The sequence below is a fragment of the Cuculus canorus genome, chromosome 6 (assembly GCF_017976375.1).
Source record: "Cuculus canorus isolate bCucCan1 chromosome 6, bCucCan1.pri, whole genome shotgun sequence".
In the NCBI taxonomy this organism is placed as follows: domain Eukaryota; kingdom Metazoa; phylum Chordata; class Aves; order Cuculiformes; family Cuculidae; genus Cuculus; species Cuculus canorus.
Genome location: NC_071406.1, coordinates 19,166,750 through 19,193,921, shown reverse-complemented (window position 1 = coordinate 19,193,921; position 27,172 = coordinate 19,166,750). Strand labels below are relative to the sequence as shown.

General features: G+C 36.8%; 1 protein-coding gene across 2 annotated transcripts in view; it reads left to right on the top strand.

Moving 5' to 3' along the window:
- The window catches only part of KCNH7 (potassium voltage-gated channel subfamily H member 7), a 221,786-nt gene that overhangs the window by 102,786 nt on the left and 91,828 nt on the right, over window positions 1-27,172 (top strand). The gene's annotated exons all lie outside the window — the stretch shown is intronic.

Genomic DNA, 27,172 nt, shown 5'->3' with positions numbered 1-27,172 from the left:
GGAGAATAAATGCTCTTACTCTGGTTTTGTACAGCATTTAAATAAAATAAAGTCCATTTACATTCATTTTCTTGTGGCAATCTACAGTATTCATCTCTTCAGTATTGTGCTGCATTTTGTAAGCCTCTTTCCCCCAAGCATCTCTATAATTGTTTGCTGTTGGAAATATTTTTAGTTTTATTTGAAGATGTAATAACCAATAGTCTGTATATTGAATTAAGTAATCTTATGGGTAATAAAATCTTATGACAATAGCCTTTGCAACACCAGTATGTACTAAAGGAAATCTAGTGAAAGTGTGCCATTTAATTTGTTAGTCTTACTGAGTATGGGTTTTCACTGGAGCAGTATACTAATAGGCAAGAAAGCTAGAAATACATAATAGTTTGGTGTCTCATTTCTTCAACTTCACCAGCACAATAATTGAGAATCAGATACCTAATTGCTGTTCCTGTCATTTAATTCCTCCTCCAATATGCCTTTTGGGGTATTATTCAGGTACTAGGGTAGGTGCGCAGGTGGACAGGGACAGGAAGATCTTAAATCGGAGGTTTCCTTCTGTCATTCAGCACCAATGGCTTTTAAGTAGTTATATGGACAGCCTAAAAGGATTATAAATTTCATTTAGTTTACTAACACTACTAAAGTGGGGTTTATAAGAAAAAAAAAACTCTTCTAGTGTATTTCTCTTTCTGTACAGGCTTTTACAATTAATGAATGTAAAATGAGTCAGATATATTTCATAAAATGCTTCACAAAGCATTTTTGAAAGGCAGAGGCTACCAGATGCAAGCAGCCGAACATGCTGCTACTAAAAAATCTTTTCTGTTGAAAAAAACATTTCCTCTCTGGCTACACTGCATCCGTGATCAGTACTTCAGGGGCTAAAGGTGATTGCTTTGGTAAAAGCTTTGTATACTTTAACTATATTACAAACCTAATATTGAGCAAATAGTTATTACTTCCGCAAATATCATAAAGAACACTAGCTAATAAAAAAAATAGTTAGAGAAAATATGTGTTGGAAATTAATTGCTGTATGTACAAAAATGAACAGAGAAGGTCATTATGCATGCCATATGAAATAACACAAGTCTTCCAGTGGGTTACTGCAAGTCTGAGCAGTTGTATTTGAAGACAAGTCAAATAGAAGTGCATATTTCTCCACGCAAAACATTTTAGAAATGTTTTCAAGCTGCAAGCTTCCTGAGAGAGGCAGAAAGCAGATGCATATAAACTTATGTTTCTATTGCTAAGCAGTCAGCCTAGCCCATCTAAGTCATGACTGGCTTTTTTCTGACATTTTAAATAATTACCTGAGACATGAAGCAATGTCAAAACCATACCAAGTATTTTGGTAAGAAGAATGTAGAACACTTCTATATTTCTAAGCAAAATTACTCCGCACAAAAACCCATTTACTAGTTTATGAACAACTAGAACAGCAGTTCTTGTTATTGCATAGAACAGAAAGAGAAAATAATAATGGATTAAAGTGGGACACTATCCGACAAATGAATAATATGGTGGTTGGTAGCAGTGACTGGAAGGACTGTCTCGCAAATGACGGCTTGTGATTTTTACCAAATCGTACTTTCCTGTGCCTGCTGATAAAGAGAGGAGCTGTAAGCAGCTGGAAACGAGACAGACTTTCCCATCAAATGACTAGTCAAGAAGGTTATTCTTAACTATTACAATAATATTAAAAAAAAAAAAATGCCACTACAAGAAGGAAAAAATATTCGTGCTTTCACAATCTGAATTTCTTCCCATTTCCAAATAAGACAGTTAAACGGCAAAGGCAAAGAACTGCTGAAGGGTTAAACAGAACGGAAGGATGGTGACATACAGTCGCATGTGCTTATGTATATTCAGCTCAAACCATCTGCTGTTCATATGGGGAAGCTGCTAAATATGATACTGCATCATAGCAGAAAGTCTCGGGGGCAGAATATTTATTGTTCCAAGACTAACCTGTTAGAAGAGGGCCAAGTTATATAGAATAGAATCATAGAATCACAGAATGATTTGAGTTGGAAGGGACCTTAAAGATCACCTAATTCAAACCCTCCTGACATGGGCAGGGACACCTCCTGCTGGATCAGGCTGCTGCATCCAACACCTCCAGGGGTGGGGCATTTACAGCTTCCCTGGGCAACCTGTTCCAGTGCCTCACCACCCTCATTGAGTAGAATTTCCTCCTAATGTCTAATCTAAATCATCCCCTCTCCCCAAGCCATCACCCCTAGTCCTGTCACTACATATCTTTATGAGAAGTCCCTCCCAGCTTTCTTGTAGGCCCCCTTCAGGTACTGGAAGGTCACTATAAGGTCTCCTTGGAGCCTTCTCTAGGCTGAACAAGTCCAACTCTTTCAGCCTGTCCTTGTATAGGAGGTGCTCCAGCCCTCTGATCATATTTTTAGCCCTCCTCTAGACCTGTTTGAACTGTTTCATATCCTTCTTATGTTGAGGATTCCGGAACCAGACACAATACTCCAGGTGGGGTCTCACAAGAGAGGAATAGAGGGCCAGAATCACCTCCCTTGGCCTCTTGGCCACACTTCTTTTGATGCAGCTCAGGATACGGTTGCCTTCTGAGCTGCGAGCGTGTGTTGCTGGCTCATGTCAAGCAACCCCAAGTCCTTCTTCTCAGGGCCGCTCTCAATAATATAATCCCCCATCCTGTATTGAAACCGCGGGGAAACACCCCGACCCAGGTGTAGGACCTCGCACTTGGCCTTGTTGAACCTCATGAGATTCACACAGGCCCACTTCTCCAGCTTGCCCAGGTCCCTCTGAATGACAACCCATCCTTCGGTGTGGCAAGTGCACCACTCATCTTAGTGTCATCTGCAAACTTGCTGAGGGTGCGCTTAATCTCACTGTCTGTATCATTGATGAAGGTATTAAACAGCACTGGTCCCAGTACGGACCCCTGAGGGACACCACTTGTCACAGATCTCCATCTGGACATCGAGCTGTTGGCCGCTATTCTCTGAATGTGACCATCCAACCAATTCCTTATCCACTGAACAGTCCACCTATCAAATCCGTATCTCTTCAATTTAGAGAAAAGGATGTTGTGGAGGACCGTATCAAAAGCTTTACAGAAATCCAGATAGAGCACATCCATTGCTTTTCCCATGTCCGCTGATGCGGTTAGCCCATCATAGAAAGCCACTGGGTTGGTTAGGCACGACTTGTCCCTGGTGAAGCCATGCTGGCTTCCACTATTCACTTCCCATCATCCGTGTGCTTTGGCATTAGCTTCTAGGAGGATCTATTCCATTATCTCCCCAGACACAGAGGTGAGTCTGACAGGTCAGTAGTTCCCAGTATAGTCTTTTTTACCTTTTTTACCTCTTCTTCCAGTCACCAGGGACTTCTTCTGACTGCCATGACTTTTCAAATATCATGGATAGTAGCTTGGCAACCACATCAGCCAATTGCCTCAGGACTCTGGGATGCATCTCATCAGGTCCCATAGACTCATATATGTTCAGGTTTCTCAGGTGGTCACAAACCTGATCGTCCCCTACAGTGGGAGGGCCTTTATCCCTCTGGTCCCCATCTTGTTGTCCATTGACAATTGTCCATTGAGGAGAGCAGCTGTCAGTGAAGACTGAGAAAAGAACTTGTAGAGTACCTCAAACTTCTCCTCTTCTGTCGATACGAGGTCACCGTTTTCATCCAACAGCATGCTTTCTTTAACCTTCCTTTTCTGATTAACGTACTATAGAAGCCCTTCTTGTTAGTCTTCACTTCCCTGCCAAGTTCAGCTCCAGCTGCACCTTGGCCTTCCTGACCCCGTCCCTACACAACCAGGCAACATCCCTATACTCTTCCCAGGTTCCCTGTCCCACTCCTGTTTGCAGCGCTCCAGTCGCTGTACTTCTAGGGGGGCATTTAAATCTCCTGCAGCTGCTTCTGATAGCAGCCCCACACACACACGTCAGCGGCCACATGGAAACTGCTGGGACCAAGAGTCAGGAGCCACCAGCCCCTCTGTCCCCGTCACTCCACGGAGAGCATTTTCTGCCTCAATCTAGTGCCCAGCTGCAGCACTTACTGTGTCTGCTGCCGTCTTTCATGATTGAGCATTGCTCTGGCTTTGCCACGTTTAAATAAGGAAACAAATAAGGAAAAAAATAATCCACAACATATTTAAAAATTTAAGAGAGCAGAATGATGCAAGAGCAGTCAGATTATTTTACCAATTAACTGCCAGTCACTGAACTGCCATTACTCAATTGTAATATGTTCAGGCAAATTCTCCTTAGCTATCTACACCATTCATGAAAATACCACTTCTAAATAATTTCTAAGGTTTTGACACCATACTGTGAGCACTTTCCAATGAAGTGGTGTATTTTAACTTTCAAAATTATCTATAGAGGTAGTAGGTATCTGATTCTAAAGCTTTAGCCAGTAGCTTGTAATTTGTACTGGCGTATGTAGGATTTTGAGAGGCTGAGAACTGTTATTAGTTCTATGATTTTTTTATTTCCTAACATTCCTCCAACTTCTCAAGGAGAAGGACCAGTATATACTTTTGTTACAAAATTCTCCCTCTAGTCAAGTTTTAGGACCTAGTCTGGCAGCTGGTGAACTATCAACATCTAACAGATGAGAAAATTTATTAGTGCAACTGATTTGCAAGATAATTTTCATTTCTTGGTTCAGCAGCAGGAAAGAGATTGGAGGACAAGGTAAATTGCCTGTGCCACCATTGTTGCTTTTAAGTAGCATGACCAGTTTTCTCACATTGGCAGAAAGCACAGATGTTGTGCCATCCCTTAGGGGATATTCTGTCTGTATATGAGGCAAAATTTCAATGTAGCTTGACTGTGTAGAAGAGTCTCCTTGTGTTTCCTGAGGTGTGAATGAAGCTGAATATTTCTGGCAGATGAGTGCTGCAAAGGAAAAATAATAAATGATGATATATTAAATAGTGTTGGACAGCATAAAACAGCCCTCTGTGAATTTGAAAAGGAATGTAGAAGGTTGTTCATATTTTGTACTTTATTGCATGATAATCACAGATATGCAGTATCGTGCTTGAATGCAGGCACAAAGGTATGAAGATCTCTGGGCTACAAGGAATTATACAGAATTAAATGTTTCCTATGAAAGTGTAAATTTCTGCTTCTCTGAAGTAAGTATCACATCTGCTCTCATAAAACTCAGTATCTGCCTAGGCCATTTCAAGGTTTCATTTTAATTTTTAACCCACAGCATTCTAAAAAACTAGAAAGAATTCTGTCATATGAAAAGAAATACGCATCAGATGATACAAGTCCAAAGCATTCTAGCTGCAAACTGGAAAGAAAACATACACTGGACTTGACCTCTGACAATAACATTTTAGTTATAAATTAAAAACAGTGATACTGGCTCTTCATGTGCATAGGAAATGTAGACAACGACAAAACAGAAACAAAAAGTTATGAATTTTGCTCTAGACAGTAGAGTAGAATTAGTGAAAAAGGTAGAATGCAAAAGCCCTTTAGCAAAGTATTGTATTACTACCTACTTTTCTCCACCTTCTAGAGTATTGCATCAAGACATAACACAATATTTCTAGCAAAAAATTAATCCTCAAGTTTTACAGACTATTCTCAGCATTTCTGAACAGCAACAGCAGTGTATATCAGATTTACAGAGCTCCTAAATCAGTTCAGATTAATGTTTTCTAAATAATAGAATATTAATTGAATACACAATTTCACTAATAAATTCTTGCCAGAGATACTACAGAATGCTGTATACATGACCTCCATAACAAAGTTTTTAGATTCCAGTTTATGTATACTTATTTATGAAATAATCTTTAGTACACTACACTGATAGCAACTTATAAAATATTAGAATAAGCAATCTCTATTATGTCTTTTTAAGTTATTCATAAATACTTCCTTTATTTACATTTTTAATGGATTTTCAAAATTTGCACTGACAATATATGCAGGTATATTTTTTTAGACAACCTAAATTAATTTAGATTGTGTGAGCAAGCTCCTAATTTTTTAATTTATAGGTTTCTAATACTAGTCTTTGGCTTATGTCATCTGTTTTTACCAACTTCAGTATTTTTAGGTATGCTTTCAACTGCAAGTGTATTAAAACAGTGTAGTTCAGATAGGAAAAGAATGGAAATAAAGACTTTCTTCATTCCATCCCCTCACTCAAGATGAGCGTAGCTTTAGTCTACACTGCGGGCAGCATACAGTGGTTTTTGTCTTCTGACATACTTCAGCCTCAAGTGTTAAATATCATTGTCTTTGCAAGATATAAATACACACTCCCATCGAGTCAGGTAGACAGGTGGAAAGAATGAAGATCTATTGTATGTAGTTGTGAGCTTATGCTACTCAAGGGCTTGCATAGTTCTGCTGCTGAAGGCCAACTGTTTCAGGAATGCATTAAATGCAGAATTCAGCTGTAGTTCCGCATCTGTAATATCACTGACATTAGCAGAATTTAATCTTTGTCAAAGCTTAGTGCAGACTAGCACTTCAGATACCACTTGTGGTGGTAAAAAATCAAAGCGATATATGTATTATATACTGTAATAAAACTTAGAGAGTAACATGAACTGAGTTTTGTATACTATTATTACTATCACCAAATGACAGAAGTTGTTAAAAATAAAATTGTCCATCTGAGGGCAGTATATGGAAACTTAATTTTGTCAAATAAGAGTTGAATCACTGAAAACTGGGCCAATCAACTACAGCCTGAAGTCCTCTAAGCAAAGGAGAATCTTTATGCTTCAGATCACTACCACAGAGGTTAGTGGGCAGAAATAACACAGACAGATCTCTAGCGTTGAGGACAAGGAAAACATCCTCTCTCACTGCTAAGTGTTAAGTAGTATTTTCATCCGTCTTTCTGATGAAGCATTCTGTGTAAACTTCTAATTGCTCAACACCAACCACACTGCACCTCCTGGAACAGGAATGTGTGCTCTGGTAAGGATGGTTTCCTGAACGTTATGACAGGATTTAGTTACAGAAAATTTTCCCTGCAGACAATTACATTTTTTTTTTAATTCTTGTGTCTTACAAGACTTCTGTAAATGCTCGACAAAAAAATAAACGAGCTTTATTTCAATTACTTGAGTAAGATTTAAGATTTCACCTCAAAAATCAAAGCAGCTTATGCAGGACACTTTGTTACATGTGCCCTTACTATGAAAAATAACCCAGCTGCTGAAATTACCTTCATATTCTTCCAAAGAGTATCATTACTTGGTGTGATAACTCTGAGGTGGCAAAAGCAGAGCCATTCATCTAGGACTTCAGTAGACTTGTGTAACGGGGTCTAAGGGTCCACCTGCACGTCGTTACAGTTTGAATGCTAAAAATTTGCCTCCAATTTGCTCACTCTGCATATGAAATTCATCCCTGTCCAACTGTTCCAAACACAGGTATCTCATGCTAGTTATCTGTACAGAGATGAATTTCACTTGTGATTTATACTGTTATGGCTGAGAGAAGAATTTCCCCCTACCTGAGTAAGAAAGCCAAAAGGAAAATCGGGCAGAAGGCAACTAAAGACCTCTATTGTAAATCAATGGAACAGAACAACTGTATAACACAGTCTAACATGCTAAAAGTTAAAAATTTGCTATTAAACAAGAAAATTATTCTTTTGAAACACAGTTTAACAATAAGCGAATAGTAGTGAATGTCTAAGTAAGGATTTTACTACATGCTTTCTAACATATTAAAGGAAGCCTCATGGGTAACTAATATCCTTTTCAGATTCTTTAGGAAGAAATAACCATGAAGGCATTCCTATGGTCGATTACACCATCCTTCAAATATTTCTCTAATGTGATTTTAAACAAGGAAAAAAGTAACCTACAAAATGATTCATTAAAGTAACATTAGTTTGCAAGAGTGAATTCCAGCAAAGCATATAAATTGAGAGTTGGAAGTGCTAACATGCTAACATGAGTCATGGATGGATTAGCAGAATATATTCCTAGCTGGACCTGAACTGATTTTTCTTTTTATTTTTCAGACACACTTTAATCTTGATTAATGCTTTCAGTGTTTTAGGCAATAGGCTTTGGCAGGGAAGAGAGAGGAATTTCTTTTGTTTCCCATTGACTTTTACAAACATCTCAATTTGGAATGTTTGCTAGACTTCCCTTAGAGTCTGAACATTGCTGGTTTACAGGACGTGGTGTTTCTACTCTTTTTTTCTCATGTCAGAAATAGTCCTGCTTCCATATACCTCTTCGGTTCCCTTGCAAGTTGCAGTTTAGTGAGATCAACCTCTCTGTTTTTCTTGGGTATCAAATGGCAAAACAGATTGAGAGGGAGTTTCAGAAGTCCATTGCAGTAATAGCACAAGATTAGCCAGAACACACGACAAACAATAAGGAACGAAAATATTGCACGATTTCAACTATGTGAACCTCATGATGTTCAACAAGGCCAAGTGCAAGGTCTTGCACCTGGGTTGGGGCAACCCCAAGCACAATTACAGGCTGGGAAGAGAGTGGACTGGGAGAAGCCCTGAAGAGAAGGAGTTTGGGATGCTGGTGGATGGGAAGCTAAACATGAACCAGAAATATGTGCTTCGAGCCCAGAAAGCCAATCATATCCTGGGCTGCATCAAAAGAAGTGTGATCAGCAGACTCAGGGAAGTAATTCTGCCTCTCTATTCTGCTGTCTTGAGACCTCACCTGGAGTACTGCATTCAGTTCTGGAGTTCTCAGCACAGGAAGGACGTGGATCTGTTAAAGCGAGTTCAGAGGAGGGCCGTGAAGATGATCAAAGGTCGGAGTACTTCGCCTATGAGGACAGGCTGAGAGAGTTGGGCTTGTGTAGCCTAGGGAAGAGAAAGCCTGGGGGACACCTTATAGCAGCCTTCCAGTACTGGAAGGGTAGGGAAGGGGCTCTTTATGAAGGCGTGCAGTGAGAGCATAAGGGTAATGGTTTTAAGCTGAAAGAGGGGAGATTTAGATTAGATATTAAGAATAAAATTTTTAATGTGAGAGTGGTGAAGCACTGGCAGAGTCATGGAAGTCATGGAAGCCCCATCTCTGGAGGTATTCGAGGCCAGGTTGGATGAGGCTTTGAGCAGTCTGATCTAGTGGAAAGTGTCTCTACCCATGGCATGGGGTTGGAACTGGATGATGCTTAAGGTACCTTCCAACCCGAACCATTCTATAATTCTGTGATTCGAAATTACAGAGGCAAAGAGAATTCTCTGAAGTGAAAATAATTGGTTCCTTCCAAAGGGTATGTGTACTCATTCTAGAATAATACTGTGGTGGACCTGAGTCTTTCTGACTTCAGAGTTGCCCAAGAAAAAGGAACACCTGCGAGTTTTACAGTGAAAGAATTTTCACCTCTGCAAAAACTGTTTCCCTAATTGAGAGATGTGAATTTAGACACATTGTTTACAAATGTATAGCAGAGGAACAATCTATTAAAATTTCGCAGCTAGTCTCAGCTATGCAAGCTTAATAAACCTGGTGGAGGCCTAAAAGCTCAGTGCAACTCTAAAATATAGTTTATCTAACACAATCTAATTTAAAGCTTTTTGGAGAGGAGAAAATTAATGGAAAAATTTTACTGGTAAAAAAGAAATTCCAAAGTAATATATTTCCATTTAGAAGAAAAGAAAACTAATCTTTAGATTTATACCAAATCAATGTAGATTGAATTATTTTAATCTTCTCAGCCATTGGAAGCTCAGTTGGTTTGGGAGTTTTTTAAACACTTCCTCAGTACTTTGCCTTTTCTAAGAATTGCTCATAAGATATCATGGGAGGTGCAGCGTGGCCAGCAAATCTAGCAATATTGTACTGTGAATGAACTACAACTTACATCTGCCACTGTAGCAGTTTGGTATTTCCCATTTGAAAGAATAAATTTGGACAAAAAATAATATATATTTATTTCTTTCATTTGGTTCTTTTTACAAGAAAAAGTCAAAATTTCTCCCTAGATAATTTTATGAAAATTCTGTGTTGCGCAAAACTCTCACAGGAAGTATTTCTGTACAATTCTTCAACTAGTCCTTGCCTTAATTTGGAGCTCAAAAGTGAGATACAGAGCAATTGCGAAACTGATTTTGAGAATGCACAGTTTGGACATGAAATCCATTCTCATATCTGCATAGATCACAAACAACTCATTCAAGATCTGTGTTAGTGAAAAGAAAATCAAGCTCATCTTTTGGACACTGAAATTAATTTCAAAAGACCTTGAACTGAATTACTTTTTCTGCCACATAGACAGCAACAGACTTGGTTTGATGTCTTTTTGCCTAAGGGCACAATGCCTGATTTGCTTCTGAGCTAAGGGAGCATTACAGTTTCCTTATACCCAGATTCATAGGGACATATGGAATGTCCTGTAAGATAAGCAAAGTGAACAGAGTAAGCACATACAGCTGTATGCCAAAATTCAGGTGCTCTCCTGACCAGCACGGCACAAGGACATTCAGGATCGGTATAGCCATGATGCCAACTTGGAGAGTATGCCTCACAGGTCTGTGGTGCTGCAACAGAAAGCAGGAAGGCTTCCAATACCATTCTCTGCCTCTCTGAAAGTCAATGTCTGATGTAAGTAGAGTGAAATATTAGGAGATAACTCCTAAGTTTTCAAAAGGAGAAAAAAGCCAAGGCAGGAACTCAGATCTGAATTCAAATTACATGTTTCCTAAATATTTTTTTTAAGTCCTAGTTAATTTCTCTCACACATGTGGGGCTTAGTAAGTTATTTCAGTCCTTTCAGTGATATCTTTCTTTCAGATATCTGCATAAAACACAAGATTTTAACTGCAATGTCTAAACAATATAAAGATAGAATGCAAAGTACACATTACTGACAACATTCAGCAGGGCACTTAAGTCAATAGGACTCCTCACAAGCTAAAAAATTGTCATCTACTTAAGTGTCTACTTGAATCCCAGCCAATGGACTTCATTAGAGCCTTTACGGGTTTTATCATTTTGACCTTTACCGCACAGTAAATTTTGCCCTTCTTGTGATATTTATAACATATTCTATGCCATACTTGCAAAGGAGATTAGTGCAGATTTATCTGTTGCAATTAGAAAAGGATGAGCTTACAGTGAACTGTAGTGGTTGCACTCCACAAAAAATGCGTATCATATATATTAAGAAATTATTATCTTTAAATAGACCATTTTGAATTTTGTGGTATTAATGTCAGAAATTAAATGAATAGAATGCAATTTTAACTTTTAAATTTGTTGAAGTAAAGATGATTCAATCAGCATATAAAATGTGTAAGATTCATTAAATCTTTCACAAGAATAATATAATCTCAGGCATTTAAGAAAATCTAAAGGATCTGATCAGTCATTTTCCCATCCCAAACTTTAATGTTGCGATGAAGCTACAGTGTGAAGTTTTGAGTGTTATTTTCTACACTCAGGTTTCTCATTCTGATTTTACTAGTCTTCATTTTTTTAACTGCTCAGTCCCGCATGTCATGAAGGAATTATTCAAGAAACCATATAGGGTATTTAACTATTGCCTATTAGGACCAATTTCCCTAAGTTGCATCTATAACTTGTATAAGATGCATCTATAACCTGTAAAAGAAGTCAGACTATCTGAAGGTAATTTTAATTTAGAGTCCCTTTCCAGAAATGCCCACTTATCTTATTTTCATTAATAACCTACTGATTCTACGCAAAACTCACATAATGTTATAGCTTTGGAAGAAAATAACCAATATAAAAATTCAAGTTGAACAATTCAACTGTAAACAATACAGTTTTAGAATAAAAGTTGTCAGACAGTCTTGACTATTGATTACAGTGTTTTATGTATAGAACTCATACATACATGCATGTGTGTGTGCGCACTACGAGTATTTTTGGCATGTGTTAAGTTAAAAGGGACTGCATAGCTAAGACACAGACGGACTTTAATTTGTCACCAGTTTACATGATCTCACTAGCTACATGCTGTCAGACATCCATATTTTGTACAAAGTTCCACAGAAGCAACAAATCTAAAATGAGCTGCTTGGATAATACTACCCAGTTGCTGAAGGTCATCAATTTAGCAAATTGAAAGATAATCAGTGCCTGGAGTTATTAAACTTCAGCATCAACAAGGAGTGGATGCAGCATACAGACACTTATGAGAGAAATATACTTTGACTTATATTTGACAGGATTCTGCTAAGGGATATTTTCAAGACTGGATACATAATGACTTAGCATCAAACCTTTTTATTCTTGATTATTAGCCAGGATTTGCATTGCAATTCAGCCCATACAAACAGAGCAAGATTATAGGCAGAGTTCATTTCCCATATAGATACTTAAAAGAGTTATGAAAGTTGTATTAAGAACAAGCACATGGAAGATGCAGTTTGGCAGAGTGGTCTGTGGCTATGAACACTGTATCATTTGGTATTATGAATTCCATTTTGCACTATGCCTGAAGCAGGTTATGTTTCAAACAGGTTACTGTCATGTATTTGAAACATATGTCCAAGGAAGGCTGATGGATTATTACAGGAAATTAAAAGCCAAGGTGGCAAATAAAAGGCCTTAAACTCAGAACCTCATTCACTAGCTTTAATACAAAAGGTTTCATGAGTGGGGTGAATATACCAGAGCCTCCCAGAAGAGCCCATGAGCCAGAACAGAGTCTTTCTCTGAGTAGCAGCAAATTTTCATCTTTCAGGAGACATTAGGAAACATATTTCAGGAACAACTTGATCAATTTGCAAAACTATTATTTGTTTTTTAAGTGGTTTTGCCTCAGAAATTCCTCTACTCTGTCTGTATTTCTTCCTTTCCTATGTTGTCCCCAAGGAGTGAATCAGAAGCCAAAAGTGTGAGTGTGTACTGTACAGTAATGTTTGCCAAGAGATGCTAAGGGATCTACAGTCTAATAGGAGCTCTGAGGAAGCGTGCATAAGTGATACAAAGGGAAAGCAGCAGGCAAAGAATCTCATGGGGAAGAGCCTGAGTCACTAGCTGTAGGGTCTGCAGTGACAGGACTCTGGAATCACTCATTTTGATGAAGCATATTGAGCCTGGATGTATGCTCTGAACTAAATGGCACCCAGAAGCAGTTGATAAGAGAAGCAAAATTTTATTTAGGTATTAAGTCAATAATTGTGTTCAGCTTGAAAAGCAAAGCTGGCAAAATAAAATCATGCCAAGCAAACTGGAACACTATGTGAAGACTTTCTAAAATCCAGCCCTCTAGATAAGATAACTTTCCAAGCCTTTTCCATTTAGTTTTAGCACATGAAAACTTTGTTCTAGGGTCTGCCAGTGGTCTTTCTCATTAATATTATTCAGCATTGACCTTTTTTTTGTAGTATTTGCACTTCTTCCTAATAAAAAACCACAATGCTTTGCTATTAAACTGTTTAGATTTATATACTCAGCTTAGGAAATGCAACTCGCTCCATGGGATGCTTACCATTTTTCTAGCAAAAGTCCCCTATCTAAAGATGTTCTGAATTGCATTTAGATTATTTTGCCCGAAGCAAATTGGGCAAATATCTTCCATCCTGTCCATTAAAAACAGGAGAGTTACAGCACTCACGCACGCATCCACACAGACAGGAAGTCACATGAAGTATTAAGTAAGCATTCAGCCCTCAGCCGTGTCCTAGGGCAAGAGTCCAGCAACTTGTGGGAGGGCACCATGCCAGTCTAACAGATGGACATACATATGGGTGCTCAGGACATCATGGGAAGCCATCAAGTATAGATACTAAGGGCATGATTCCAAACCTACTAGCATGAGCTTTCTGTGAAGGTTAAGGGGATGTTAAGCTGGATTTACTTTCAAAAATAAAGAATAAATTCCACTGCCATATCCGGTATCAGTTATGCTCTTAGTTAATCAGGTGTAGTTGTCAGTGGCTTTTTAGAGCTTTTTCCAACAGAATTATTGTGAGGTAAAGTTTTCACATTTCACAAGGGAAATCTCATTCTGACAAATAAACATGTATTATTTGTGGGGAGAGGTAGTACGTGATAATGATTCTGCACTGGCAATTCTTTGACCCTGCATCACCATCTGGTCTGTGCCTTTTCCCTAAGAGAGACAGAAAATAGCTATTTGAGCAGGAAATACAACCCAGAGAGCCAAATGCATCCTCTAGCAACCATTACTGTTAGGGTCAGGGTTGGGAACCACTGCCCTTCCCCGATGAGGAGAGAATGAGAACAACAGAGGCACAACACCCCCACACATATTTCCCTGGAGAGTACTGAGCTAGCATTGCTGATGTGTATGAGTGAAAAACAGGCATGCACATCCCACAGCTGTGTTCATCAGCAGGAGAGAAAGAAAAAGGTTAGGAGTCATGCCTTGGGAATGTAATCCACTGATAAACCACCATAACCCAAGGATGGGCCGAAGCCTGCTGCTGAAAAGGTATCCCACTTCTGCTAAAGTCACAACATAGAAAGCTGACTAGATCATAAAGAGCTTTTGAAATTGAACCAATTGATTAAGTAGAGCACATGAAATTTTGTTCCCAAGTACAGGGAAGAGGAAGCATGTTGGTTTGTGGAGCACTGTGTATTAGAGCAACATTGGGCCAGAAAGCACTGAATACTTTCAACTGAAATGAGACATTCAGAAGAAACATTAGAGCTTCATGAAGATGAATAGTACTCAGATCTGTTGATTAAGAGGGCTGTTTCTTCCAGTCTTGATCTAAAAACATAAAGAGAGGAAGAACCACTGCTTTCTCTGGTGGTTCCTTCCAGAGAATGTAGTTTGAGTTATCTGCTTTTGTTTTCCAGACATTTAGGTTCTTTCAGCTAGACTCAACAACTTCCTAAAAGTCAGCACTCTTTCTATGAACTTATGGATTGCATTGTAGGTCACTTCTTAAACTACTTTTCACTAAACAACAAAGACTGACATCTTTAAGGAATTTTCTGAAGAACACTATTCCTCTGCTCTTTTTTGTACCCTCTCCAATTTTTCAATGTCCTTGAAGAATTCAGATAGCAGAAAATGCATACAGTAATCCATTTTTAGTCCATAGTGCTATATACATACAGAAAGGCTGACCTCTTATTCTGCCTCTTTATGCAGGCTACATTGGCCATTCTTGCATGCTATCCTATTATTTCTTTTGTGCAAGAGTACATTCCAGGATACAGGTACCATTTTTTAGTTTCAGCATATGTGTCCTTGTTCTACAACTATATGATTAAATTTACCATTTCAGAATGCATTTGTTTGCATCTAATGTCCTTACAGAATAAGGACAATTCTTCTATATTGAATCCTTGCCGTGTAGTTAGCCACTTCACAACTATTTTTTAAATCATCTGTACATTTCATGGGAGTAATGTTATATTTTCTCCAGATCTTTTCAAAGCAAATTAATGCTATTGTGGTCATTTCTGTGGACTTTGACTAGAAATTCTGTCACTGAATTGTGATCCTCCATTAATGTCTTTTTGGAAGCTTTCAGTCAATTTGTAAACTATGTAGTTAGCTTTTTATAAGTGTAGTGCTATTACTTTATTTACAGTCATCGTTAGAACACCTTACAAAAGCATCTGTTCACAATGGCTACTTGGTTGTTTTTTTAATACAAAGAATATAATCATCAAATCAGATTTCTTGTCTAGTAATAATGTCTACATTGCCATACTGAGTGACATTAATTATATTCCTGTCAGATATTCTTTATTAAATTAATCTAACATCACAAGTTTCATTTTTCTTGGGGATTTTTATGGAATTTTCACTATTTGAATTATTTTTTGCTTAACGTGGTTACATACCAACTTACTCTCCTTAGTCTTGCTCTGATGTTGTCACATTGCTCTATTAACTTCCTGTATTTTATACCTCTTTTTCTAGTGATACACTATTTACTTTCTGCTTTCTCCATTCACTGCATGTCTCTTAATTTCTATTGGCTAGCTTAACTTTTACAGTAAGTGTAGATGGACTTGCAGGTAAGATTTTCAGCCTCTTTGAATCATTGCTTTTTTGTTATCTAACATTTTCATTAAGAATTCCAGTTTTTCATTCATATATTTGTCTAATTTCTTCTCCCAGTTAGTTCCACTTACATTTTTCTCAACCATACAAAATTACCCATCTAGAACATAAACTATTTTATGCTTGGGATTGTTTTTTGCCTACACTGATTGCAATCAGGTCACCAAAACCACCCATAAGACAGTCATGAACTAGTCTAGTCCAGTAAGTTATTTGAATTTATCAATTCTAATGAGACCTTCAAAAATATATTATGTTAAGCATGGAGACTTTGCATTAGAAACATTTTTTTTCCTTTTTACAAAACTATATTTTGCTACTGTGTTTGATAAACCTCCAGTACACAGACCTCCCACCATCCTTAGCAATATGCATTAAAAAATTCCACAATTTTCTCTTACCAAGAACTACAGAATACCAATGTGGTATTTTAGCTCCTTTGTTTGTCCTGGGAAGTTAGATCCACTTGTTTTAAGTTGCTCGACTGCTCACATCAGGTTTCAGGATTGGCTGTATCCCTGAGGAGGGTTTCCAGGTCATCTTTGTTACAAAGACCTCATAATAGCCGTTTCACATAACAAGAATCCTTCATTTTCTTCCTGTTCTCTCCCTTCAGACACATTTTGTTGGATTACAGTTAAATACTATAATGCATATACTATGGCTTTACAGCCATCGCTGTATACAAGGACTCAATTCTTTCCAGCAAGTTTGGGGTTTGTGTATTTCTAACCACTCATGATTACTCTCTTATAAAGCAAGAAGGGTATCAGCCAGATGCACATTGCACTTGTGAAAGTTCATAGCAATGACAGTGTTTCTCCTTTGCCTCAGGGGACTTGCTGTTGATCTGTTTTTCTGCACTACTCTTGATACTGTATGGCCATTTAATTTCTTCTTTTTGATATCTATTAAGAACTGTATCACAGAAAAGCCCTTCAATCTCCCTGAAATGGCAAGTGTAAGTGAGAACAGAATCTGGATCACTCTTTTACTTCATAGGATATCCTGGACCTACACTTTGGACAACTGAAACAAATTACTGAAATAGAGTTCTAGCTTTTTTTTTTCCTCAGCTTTTTTCCCCCCTTTCCATTCTGCTTTGTAAGCTTATTCAATTAGTTCTTGAAATAGTTTATGTAGTTTAATTTGGGGAAATAAATGAGGATACTTTCACAAAAATGTCTTAACTGCACTTTTTCTGCAAGATGGACAATATTCAACAAACCTGAGCTCCCTTTTCTCATGAACATAATAAGACATTTCTCAGTTGAATGCCTAGAGGTGCATAGCTTCTAATGAGGATTTAGAAAAGAATAGCTACAGGGGGAAAAAAAGAGAAAGAAAAAGAGAGAGAAAGAAAGAAAAAGAGAGAGAAAGAAAGAAAGAAAGAAAGAAAGAAAGAAAGAAAGAAAGAAAGAAAGAAAGAAAGAAAGAAAGAAAGAAAGAAAGAAAGAAAGAAAGAAAGAAAAAATAACAAAAAAAGGCATCTTCAATTTTAGCACATGCAATTAAATACATGCTAACTCTTAGCCAACCAGGTAGAAAATAATAAATTAGAACCATTACTTGTCAGCTAGTTGTTTGTTCGTAAGGATTTATGTTTAAGGTATATTTAACTTTAAATCATCACATGGTTTTTGTAAACAGACACTAAAGCTCTGTAGTTCTTAGTTTTTCTGTTAAAAACATGTGAGGAAAAATGTCCTATGATTGTTTTTCACCTTGATCTACACATCTGGTGTGCATTAAATAAGCTTACTGAAAATGTGAATTAAAAAAGTCAAAGCATTTTCACAAGGAAATCCAGTTGTTATCACAACTATTCTAATTACATGTAATTCCACTGAATTAATGTAATCCCTATTGCTATGACCTTTCCAGGTTAAAAATGTTTTGACACAAAAAATGTTTTGACACAGACTGAAAGATGAATGAAAATTACTTAAACTAATATGTAGATGTCTGTTGATACAACTGAAAACAATCTACCAAACTGATTTTCATAACAGTTCATTATTATTACTTAGGCTAAGTAATTTCATCACTGACCTTTCTCAAGTGGTACTGATATATATCCAATGACACTGAACATTTTTTACTGTCTACTGTCACATATTGCGATGCTCTGTATTTTACTGCATTAAGTTCCAGGTTCTCTTTTGTTAATAGATATGAAACTGCAGTCAAGTATATCCACATTTTAGTACCTAACAAAAAGCACTTATCAAAATATGTTCTCAGCTCAAGTGTATCATGTAGCTGAGGAAACAGTAGGTTTTCTATTCACTGTCTTGAAAATTTATTTTTGTATATTTTCAGTGAAAAGAACATTGCAGAATATTAATGTTGTCATGTCGTCTCACAGGAATATATTGTGCAATGCAGAAAAATGTCACTTTTCAATATTGTCCTTTAAAAATAATAAATATTTCATATTTTAAATGCCTACGGGAAACCTTTCAGTTTCTCTCTTTTTAAAACAGGACTGTTGTTTGCAATGCTTACCTGTAAAAAAGTTCAGTTATGAAATTCATCAAGTGCATATATCTTGCATTCACTACAATTATATTACAAGTGTCCATAAAATCAAGCATTTATACTAAGAAAACAAGATGAAAACAATTGGGTCTGCCTCTTTCACAGTCTGTAATATCTATAACAGAAAGAACGAAAAATTCTACCATTATTCAACAGACAACTTGCAAAGAGTTTACAGCCTTAACAGTTAATTTTTTTTTCCAGTGTAGCCCTTTGCACAATCCACCCTGACCTTCCCTGTCTGACTGCTCAGCAGCTGGAACTGCGCTGTGTGTGGTGCTCTCAGGCTTTGCATAGGTGCGAGGAGCCAGGCACAAGATACAGAACTGCATACGCAGAGACCGAAATATGAATCAGTGAGAGATATTGCTTTTCATAAGAGGCGCTACTTCCTATGCTATTTTGAAAGAAAAGACAATGTGTAATACAGATTTTAGACTAATTTTAGGGCCTAAATGATTCCAAGTAACACTTCTGAACTTACCAGCTTTGCAAACTGACACGAATGAGGACCCATCCGAAAAACAATGTCAGACCCAGCTTTTACCTGACTATGCATGTACCAGCATGCATCTCTGAGAGGAATCAGAGTATTCAAGACTAAATGTAGAAACTGGGTCTCTTGACTTCAAAATGTGCTCTAGAGAAACCCCCTCGCACAAAACCCAAACATAGTTTTAATGTGAACTGAGACAGAAAGAAAAAGACATATCTTGCAATTTCTGAACAAGGTGTGGTTTCCTAAAAATTATTCTACATGCAGCCTGGAAGCTAAATAAATCTTTACCCTTCCATGTACATCTTTCAACATTTTTCACTCTATGCTCTCTTCTTGGTCTGTACTTTATAGACATATAGTATCACTGCTTGTTTATTTTTAATTTTAATGGTTTTCCTTGTCAACTATGTAATTGCTTTATATATTCTGTATGTTTATATATGCTTAAACAATAATGCACTAAGAAACTGTCCTCCCATATAAAATGTGTAGATATTATAATTAGGTGTAGATATTATAATTAGAAGGTTAGCAATAATTGTGTCAATGCAGTAGCACATGCAATGCTGGAGTGAGCAGCTGAACAGTATTTATCTAGTTACCAAATTATATTATAAATCGGATTAAAGAAGAGAGATTCATATCAGCCAGTTCAATTATGAACTTGTCCACAGGTCCAGAGGGTCATTTTTTTCTTAGTTGGTAAGTTTAAAACTTCTTCCCTTACTTCTAAACACTGTAAGTTGATACCTTACAAAACCTACATCAGTTCTATATATCAAATCTTAGTATAAGTAACCATTACAGGGACAGAATGAATATATATTTCATATGGAGGATGGAGTGAAATTTCAAAGGCAACAGGTCCTATTTAATCACTGTAAGCTCCTAATAAATATCAGTCAAATACACTCTTCTTGTCTCTACCCAACCCCCTTAAAAACAGCTGTGAAATTTAAAAGAGATATAATACATTTCAACCTGACATCTATATTCAGTTGTTCTCTGTAATGAATCTTTTACAAAAGACAGTTGTACTGATACATCTGCAGCATTTTTAATGAGAAGCTTGTGAATTCCCCCTTCTTGCCACACAAGGTAGCTTGTTTTCATTCAGATGCAACATGACATAAAGACAAAGCTCAGAAGATACAGATAAAAGATAAAGAGAATTGTACAACCCATTACCCAAAGTTCTGTGCGGAAATATGCTAGACACATTATAATAGTGTGGGGCCATTATCTACTAATTCAATTGTGAAAATAGGATGAAGCATTTCTTTGTGTTACCCATAATTTCTTCCTTCGTTTTTGATGCAACTTTGGATAAAACACTTTTCTTTTTATGCCTCAGACCCACCACCTTTAGAAGAAAGACAAATAATACCCGTATTCTTTGAAGGCCAGCAACCAGCAATGTTTGCAATGCAGCCTGGGATTCCTAGTACATATGCTCTTTATTGGTACAATATTATCATCTTTAATCTTAGCATCAAGTTTCCTCCTATTCCTCATGTGTGCGGCTATGTAACGAATGGAGTGTGGGGAGGGAATGAACATCTAAAGTTAATTCTTTCTTTTAGAGCCAAAGTTTTAAGAAAATTTAAATGGGATACTAACAGTTCAGATGTCTCCAGAGATCTGAAAAAATTACATGAAGTGCAAAGATAATAAGAGCTACAAGTAAAAACAGATGGAAGTATTTGTCTGATATTTCTTTCATGGAGTTGTTACTGAATTGAGCAAGTAGCTATGTTATATTTGTCTCCAATGATCTGATTCTGTGTCTCTCAGACATGGGCAATTTTCTCAGGGCAAATTCAGTCACTCCTCCAGTCTATTTTTAATATAAGCAGACAGACTAAGTTGTGAAAATCTATTAGTAAATAGTTTTAATTGACACAGAAATGGGCTTGCAAAGGCATTTGGAGGCCTTTAACATAACATTATGTGAAATTCCACAGGATCTTCACAGGACTATTTTTAGCATAACACTACAGGAATAGAGTTCTTAGTATGATTTAAGAAAGAAAACAAACCTTTCCAGCAAGTCCACTGAAAAGAAGATTCTGTGTGATATGCTGCGTTGTTCCTGGCTTGTGCTTGAAGAGAAACACAAAGGAACAAATTTTCAGCCCTTGATTGGTTACAGCAAGTCCTCACATTATAATCACATCATCCCTCAATATCTGACCAATTGGCTTTCGCTTAAGTATTCAATACACATCTTCATGGCAATTGCCCCTAAATGCCAATAAAAGCTCAACCACTTACCTTTTTGCTTACAGTGGACCTCAAACTGAGGTAAACAGGCTTCTGAATATTAAACATAAAAGAAAAGGACTTTCTTCAATGATAAGTCACAGAAATTACACAAGACGAAGCAAATATTCACTGAATACTGTTTATCTTCCAATTTCCTCTTCTTAGTTTATAACTCTTCAAGAATACAAGGTGCTTTGCTTTATTGGTTTCATTACTCATTAGTAAATTACAACCAGTCATTTTCAGGTGTCATTCTTCTGTACCACTCACAGCTTGATGAGAGCACTTGCTTTTAGTTTTTAACCGAGTTGATACCAGAATCGTGACATCATAAAAAAAAAAAAAAACCCAAAAAAACCCCACGTGTTTGGCTTGCTTCCATTTGTTTTTATAAGGTTGACTGAAAGTAGATAAGGAGCAGCAGGGAACAAAGTCACAATTCCAGAGGATCACACATGAAGCAACTTCAACTAAGGTTATTCTGCTTGCCCCCAGGGTATTTCAAGAATAGAAAAGTCTTATCAGCAGTGTGCAAGAGACAGCCTTGTTTAAAAAGATTTTGCATCAGCTTTCCCACCTTGCCTTCCACCTTATTCATCTACCACACAGCCCCTGTGACTCTACCACACTAGTCCTTATACACAGCATGTCCAGACTCACTCCTTTGTCTGCCAACGTTTGGCAACAAAACAGATTATAAACCGCAGTCTGGACCAGAGAACAAAACTTGAGTTTTCAGCATCTCGTATGCGTCTGAGGGGCCTGTTACTACTCGTATTTGCCATACTGGGCATGGTGTACACAGTCTCACTCTTCCTGGATGCCCACATAAAGCAGGACAGACTTTCCCAACACCAGAGCATAAATTTCATTTCTTAAATTCCCTTTACTTTCTGCTTGGGCAAATATTGCCGTGAACTTGAATAAACAGAGTAACCAACTTTCTGAGACCTGCCCCAACCTGGAAGGAGTAGATAGAGAGATTTCTTTAGTCCTTTGGGGAGGAAGAGTATACTGGATTGGGGAAGTTAAGGAGATAGTAGAAAGCCATGTCTTGGCTTCCCATCCCAAAGAGAAAGACTCTACAAAAATAAGCAAAGTCAAGAGGTTTTCTGATCTTCCACTGTAATTATCCCTCCAATTATCTCTCTTTTCTTTCCCCAAAGAAGTTCTTACTAACACTGGGTGATCCCCATGAGCCATGCTATGATGAAAGGACGAATAAGGCTGTAAATATGAACACAAGATAACAAATGTCATTTGTTATGTTTTATTCCATTATGTTATTTGTTCTTTGTATTTATGGAAGTCAACTCTTTCTTAACAGAGGAATTTTAAGTTTCTACTTAAATAATGTCGGAGTAACTAGTCAAAAATGAACCTATTAAAACAACACGTTTCATCTCATTACTTATAAGTTGGGAACTATGCACGATTTCCTGTGCTCCTTTTCAGCAAAATGCTGATAGAGTGAAGCTTAGTACACAATATTATATGAAATTTATTTTGTTGCATTTCTACTATAATTGATAGTTTAAGAATTTAAATTAAAATGTAGGATATAAACTATGTTTGTAACTAATATGTTCTATGTATGTAATTAACAAGTCTTTGCCTCTATGTGAAGGCACTTTGAGCGTTTATTTTTATGACGAAATGTGAATCATATTGGGGGAAGTAGAGGGTAGTTGTTTCACAATAAACATGCTGATTATTTAATAAAAGTGCAAAAGAATACCTAGCTTTCTTCTCTTATCCCTGTATTACCATAAAGCTGTCAAATTGCAGAATCATTTCAAAGAGAACACAGGGCTGCCAAGGTCTGGAAACATGTACAGTATCTCTGCTTCTAATTTTAACTCTTTGGCCTTGTTCTAGTAGGCAAGCTGTTGTTGGCTCTTCCTTTGCTCTAATCTGATTTGTTCCTTCTCACTTTCGATTTTAAATGAGCAGAAATGGCTATGTATTGTACAGGTACCTACACTGGGCTACTTGTAGGCTGCAGCAGTAAAAAGCTATCATAATAGTAGAAAACTCTTGTATGAGATCAGCCTGTCTAGAAATCTATGTATGCACACAGAAGATATTCTCAACATATTTCTTTCTATAGCTTTTGTCCACAGCAGCTGTAGTAATGAAAAATATCTGAGAAGTCATAAATGCTTTGGTGCAGGGAGCCAAGACTTTTTCCAAAATATGTTGGAACTGGTCTCAGCCTCAGTGAAGGAAGTTCTCAGATTTGTACTGTGCCGGGAGAGATGGAATTTTTTAATAGTGAAATGCACTGTCAGACTCATTCAGGGCAACAGCTCTGCGGAACCATCCTGTAGAACCAAGCTGGATTTTCAAGGGTCCTTATGTGAAACATGGTGCTTCTGCAGAATTAGGCCAATTAACTCAGTGCCATGGTGTTTAATTTTTCACAGATCCTTCAAGCTTGGTATATGTAATGGCCTGTGAAAATTTTGTTCTCAGGAAGGCTGAATCAAAATAGTTGTTTGGGATGTGTCATTTTTCAGTGTGTTTGTCAGAGTTCTGTATATGAGAATGGAGGCTCTTGTAATATGAAATGCTTTCACTGTTGTATTAATTGCATTGTCCTCTTGCAATTGCTCATAAAGAGAGCTATTATGATTCAAACAAATGACTGCAGTTGTATCTAGAAGATGCAGCCTGATAAAAATCTGTCCTAAAATCTTCTATAGAAAATCACTGGAGAGGTAAATAGATTTTATGAACCAGATTAATTGCTTTGATATGCCTGCTTTGTACTGCTTTCATGAAGCAAGTCAACTTTAAACACTATGCAGCCAGATTTTAAAAAGGCTTTGATTCATCAGAATTGCTCAAATGGTGCAATATATCCTTCTGTAATCCTAACACATCTCAAATCTTTATTTCTTAAATATTTATTGTCATTTATGTATAGATTTTGGCTGCTATTTGTTTCACAACAGCCTATCTAGTCTTGTGAATTCACACTATTGAAAACATAACTACAGAATCATGCATACATCATATTCACATAGCATGTAGGAGAGCAGAATTTTTTCTTCACATATGGATATTTTGCCTCTAATTTAACTACATGAAAGAATCAGCTTTAAACTGTCGTAGACAAAAGAAAACAAGCCCTTACAACCACAGAATTCAAGCTGACAAGAAAATATTCACCTATTTGTCACCTCCAGCGATGATAACAAGACAGCACAACAGGTATAATTCATGATTACTCCTCAACAGTAATCCTTAGGAAATCCAAATGTATTGCTGGCTATTAAATATATTAATTATAAAGGTATAATTTTCATAATTATATATTATTATATTATCCACTTGCCCTTTGCCATTAGATGAGAAATGAAAATTCCAGAAACTTCATTACATTTTTTATTACTCATCAGAAGCATTTCATACTCTGAAAATATTCAGTATAGAGACAAACAGGGAAAACATGCTGAGCACAATGAAATGCTGTGGGAGGCAATGCAAATACTAAATAAGGTTTTTTATGTGTAAGCTGCTTCTTAATATTTCTTTATTGCCATCAACGCCAGCAACTCAAAGCTTATCTTTTGAATTTGCTAGTCCTCTTTCTTTGTATTAAACTCTTATTTTTCCGCCACATGAGGTTCTTCCTTGTCATTTTTTATTTGGCATTTCCTTATTGCCATTTCAGTCGAGACAGCTTCTGCTAAGTGTATAGCAGATAACACTTTCTGTACTCAAGAAAAACAGTAACAGTGACTGCAACAGGCATTGTATTTTGGTTAAGTTGTGAAATTCCAATTTCAGACATTTGCCTAAAGTAAATATTCTTTGCTTCTTAAAAAGTCCAAGTGTCTTGAAAAAACTTCAGATTAATAAACTACCCTGGACTCATTAGCCCACTGGTCTTCAAAGGAAGTGTGCTGAATTATACCAGATATGCATCTTTCCCATTTTTTGTTCCCAAAATATTTCTACATACAGCTTAAATTTTAAACTTTGTGCTCTTTTTCCATGTTCTTAAGTTGTGAACTGTTCAACAGCTTCTGCATCTCCCCAGAGGTGTAAGTCCCTAGCTCCAGTACAAATGAGGACTGTAAATGCTTGAGGGCGGAATGTTCTACATAAACGGGAGATAGTGTCGATTACTTAGTACTGTGGGAAGCATTTCAAAAGCTGGAACACCCTTGCCTTCAAAAGCAGTAAAGTTTTTAAAGAAGTCAGAGGCTTCTCGTCATCCTTGTTTGCAAAAACTGATAAGCACTTGATCCACTGGATCAAATATTCTTCAAATATTCTCAAAGCTATGCACTCCTCAGCCTAGCCCCTCTCCAATCCTTTGTGTTAAAGGTGTCTGACTGGGGGATATCTATTCAACCTATAAATCTGCTTGTCAAAACGTAGTCTATATCCTGAAATAGTATTTCCTTCCAAGCAAATCAATATATATAATTTTGACTGCTTACACTCAATATGTATTCTTAATCATTAGCCAAAATCACAAAGATTTTTTCTAATTTCTCTTCAGACCCTCTGTTTAACCAGTCTATGTTGCAATGCTTGGCCTGCAGCACTTCTATTTTTAGCTCTAATGGAACAGTCTTAAATTGCTTATTTTCTGTTTACTAAAGTCATTGAGCTTGTAACCATGGCAACTCTGGCAAGTGCCACAGCTTAACTGTATTATTAAGTGCATTGAAGGTACAGCTGCAAAACTTGAAAGGCCAGCACGTCAATTTTATACATAGCTCCAACTGCCATGTATACCACATTATAGGAAGTACTACATTAAAAATGAGAAGCCAGAGTCTGATCTTGGTTATAATGATATAAATCTTTACTATATCTCTCCAAAATAAGAAGAAAAAAAAATTCTTGTGTAACCCAGATCAGGATCTGTTTTTGTGAATTTGCACAGCCTGTCAAGTTTCAGTGGTTACTGCATTTGAATGCATAAATTGCAGATGATGTACATTAAACCAGTCCATAGTTATCATGGAAAGATACTATCTCACAGTTGTGTTTGCATAAGCTTTTAGTACATTATTGTATTGCTTGCAGCGATCATATTTTTGGAACCATTATATTCTGTTAGGTTAATAGAAGGAATTAAATCAAAACTAGTGATCCTGTCAAATTAAACATCTTAAAGAGTTATACTGGAAGAATTAACAGAAAGAATTCTTTAAATCTGTAATCAGGCATTTGAAAAAGAACACCCTGAGTACCAGAGGTGTCAAGAAATTACACCTTCTGTTCATTCCAGTATAAGCTTCATGTGTTTATGAAAACTAGGATAATTTTAAATTCATACTTCAAATTGTATGTAACAGACAGAATGTAGAACTCCATAGGATGAGAAAAGAAATATCACTTTTAACACATACCTAAACATTATACTGCCCCCAAAAGAGTGTAAGCTAAAATAAGAATAGTGATATATTTATACCTAAAAATATTTAATGCATGATTCATCCGGTTGTCACAGAACCAAAAGCTTGAGGAATGTTTGACATTTAGAAGAATGAAGTTCTGCTTTCTCCATTAGTGTTGTGGTTGGAACACTATTCGCATTGCTACTTGTGGTGCTAAATGTCTCCATATTGCAAGTCTATCTATATGGGTACATCTATTTAATTAAACAAACAAACAAACAAACAGAAACAACCAACATAAAATTGGCATTTTAAAGGAGAGATCTTTTGGAAGAGGTAATCTAATAAATTATCAAAAGACATGTTTATTTCTATGAAAATGTTCTTGTTTAAATTAAAATATAGTCTGTTTGATGTTCAATCATTAAATTCAAGGAAATATTCTTCACTATCTGTTGTTGTAACTGGAATTACTGGAGTGAAAAAATAGTGGTTTC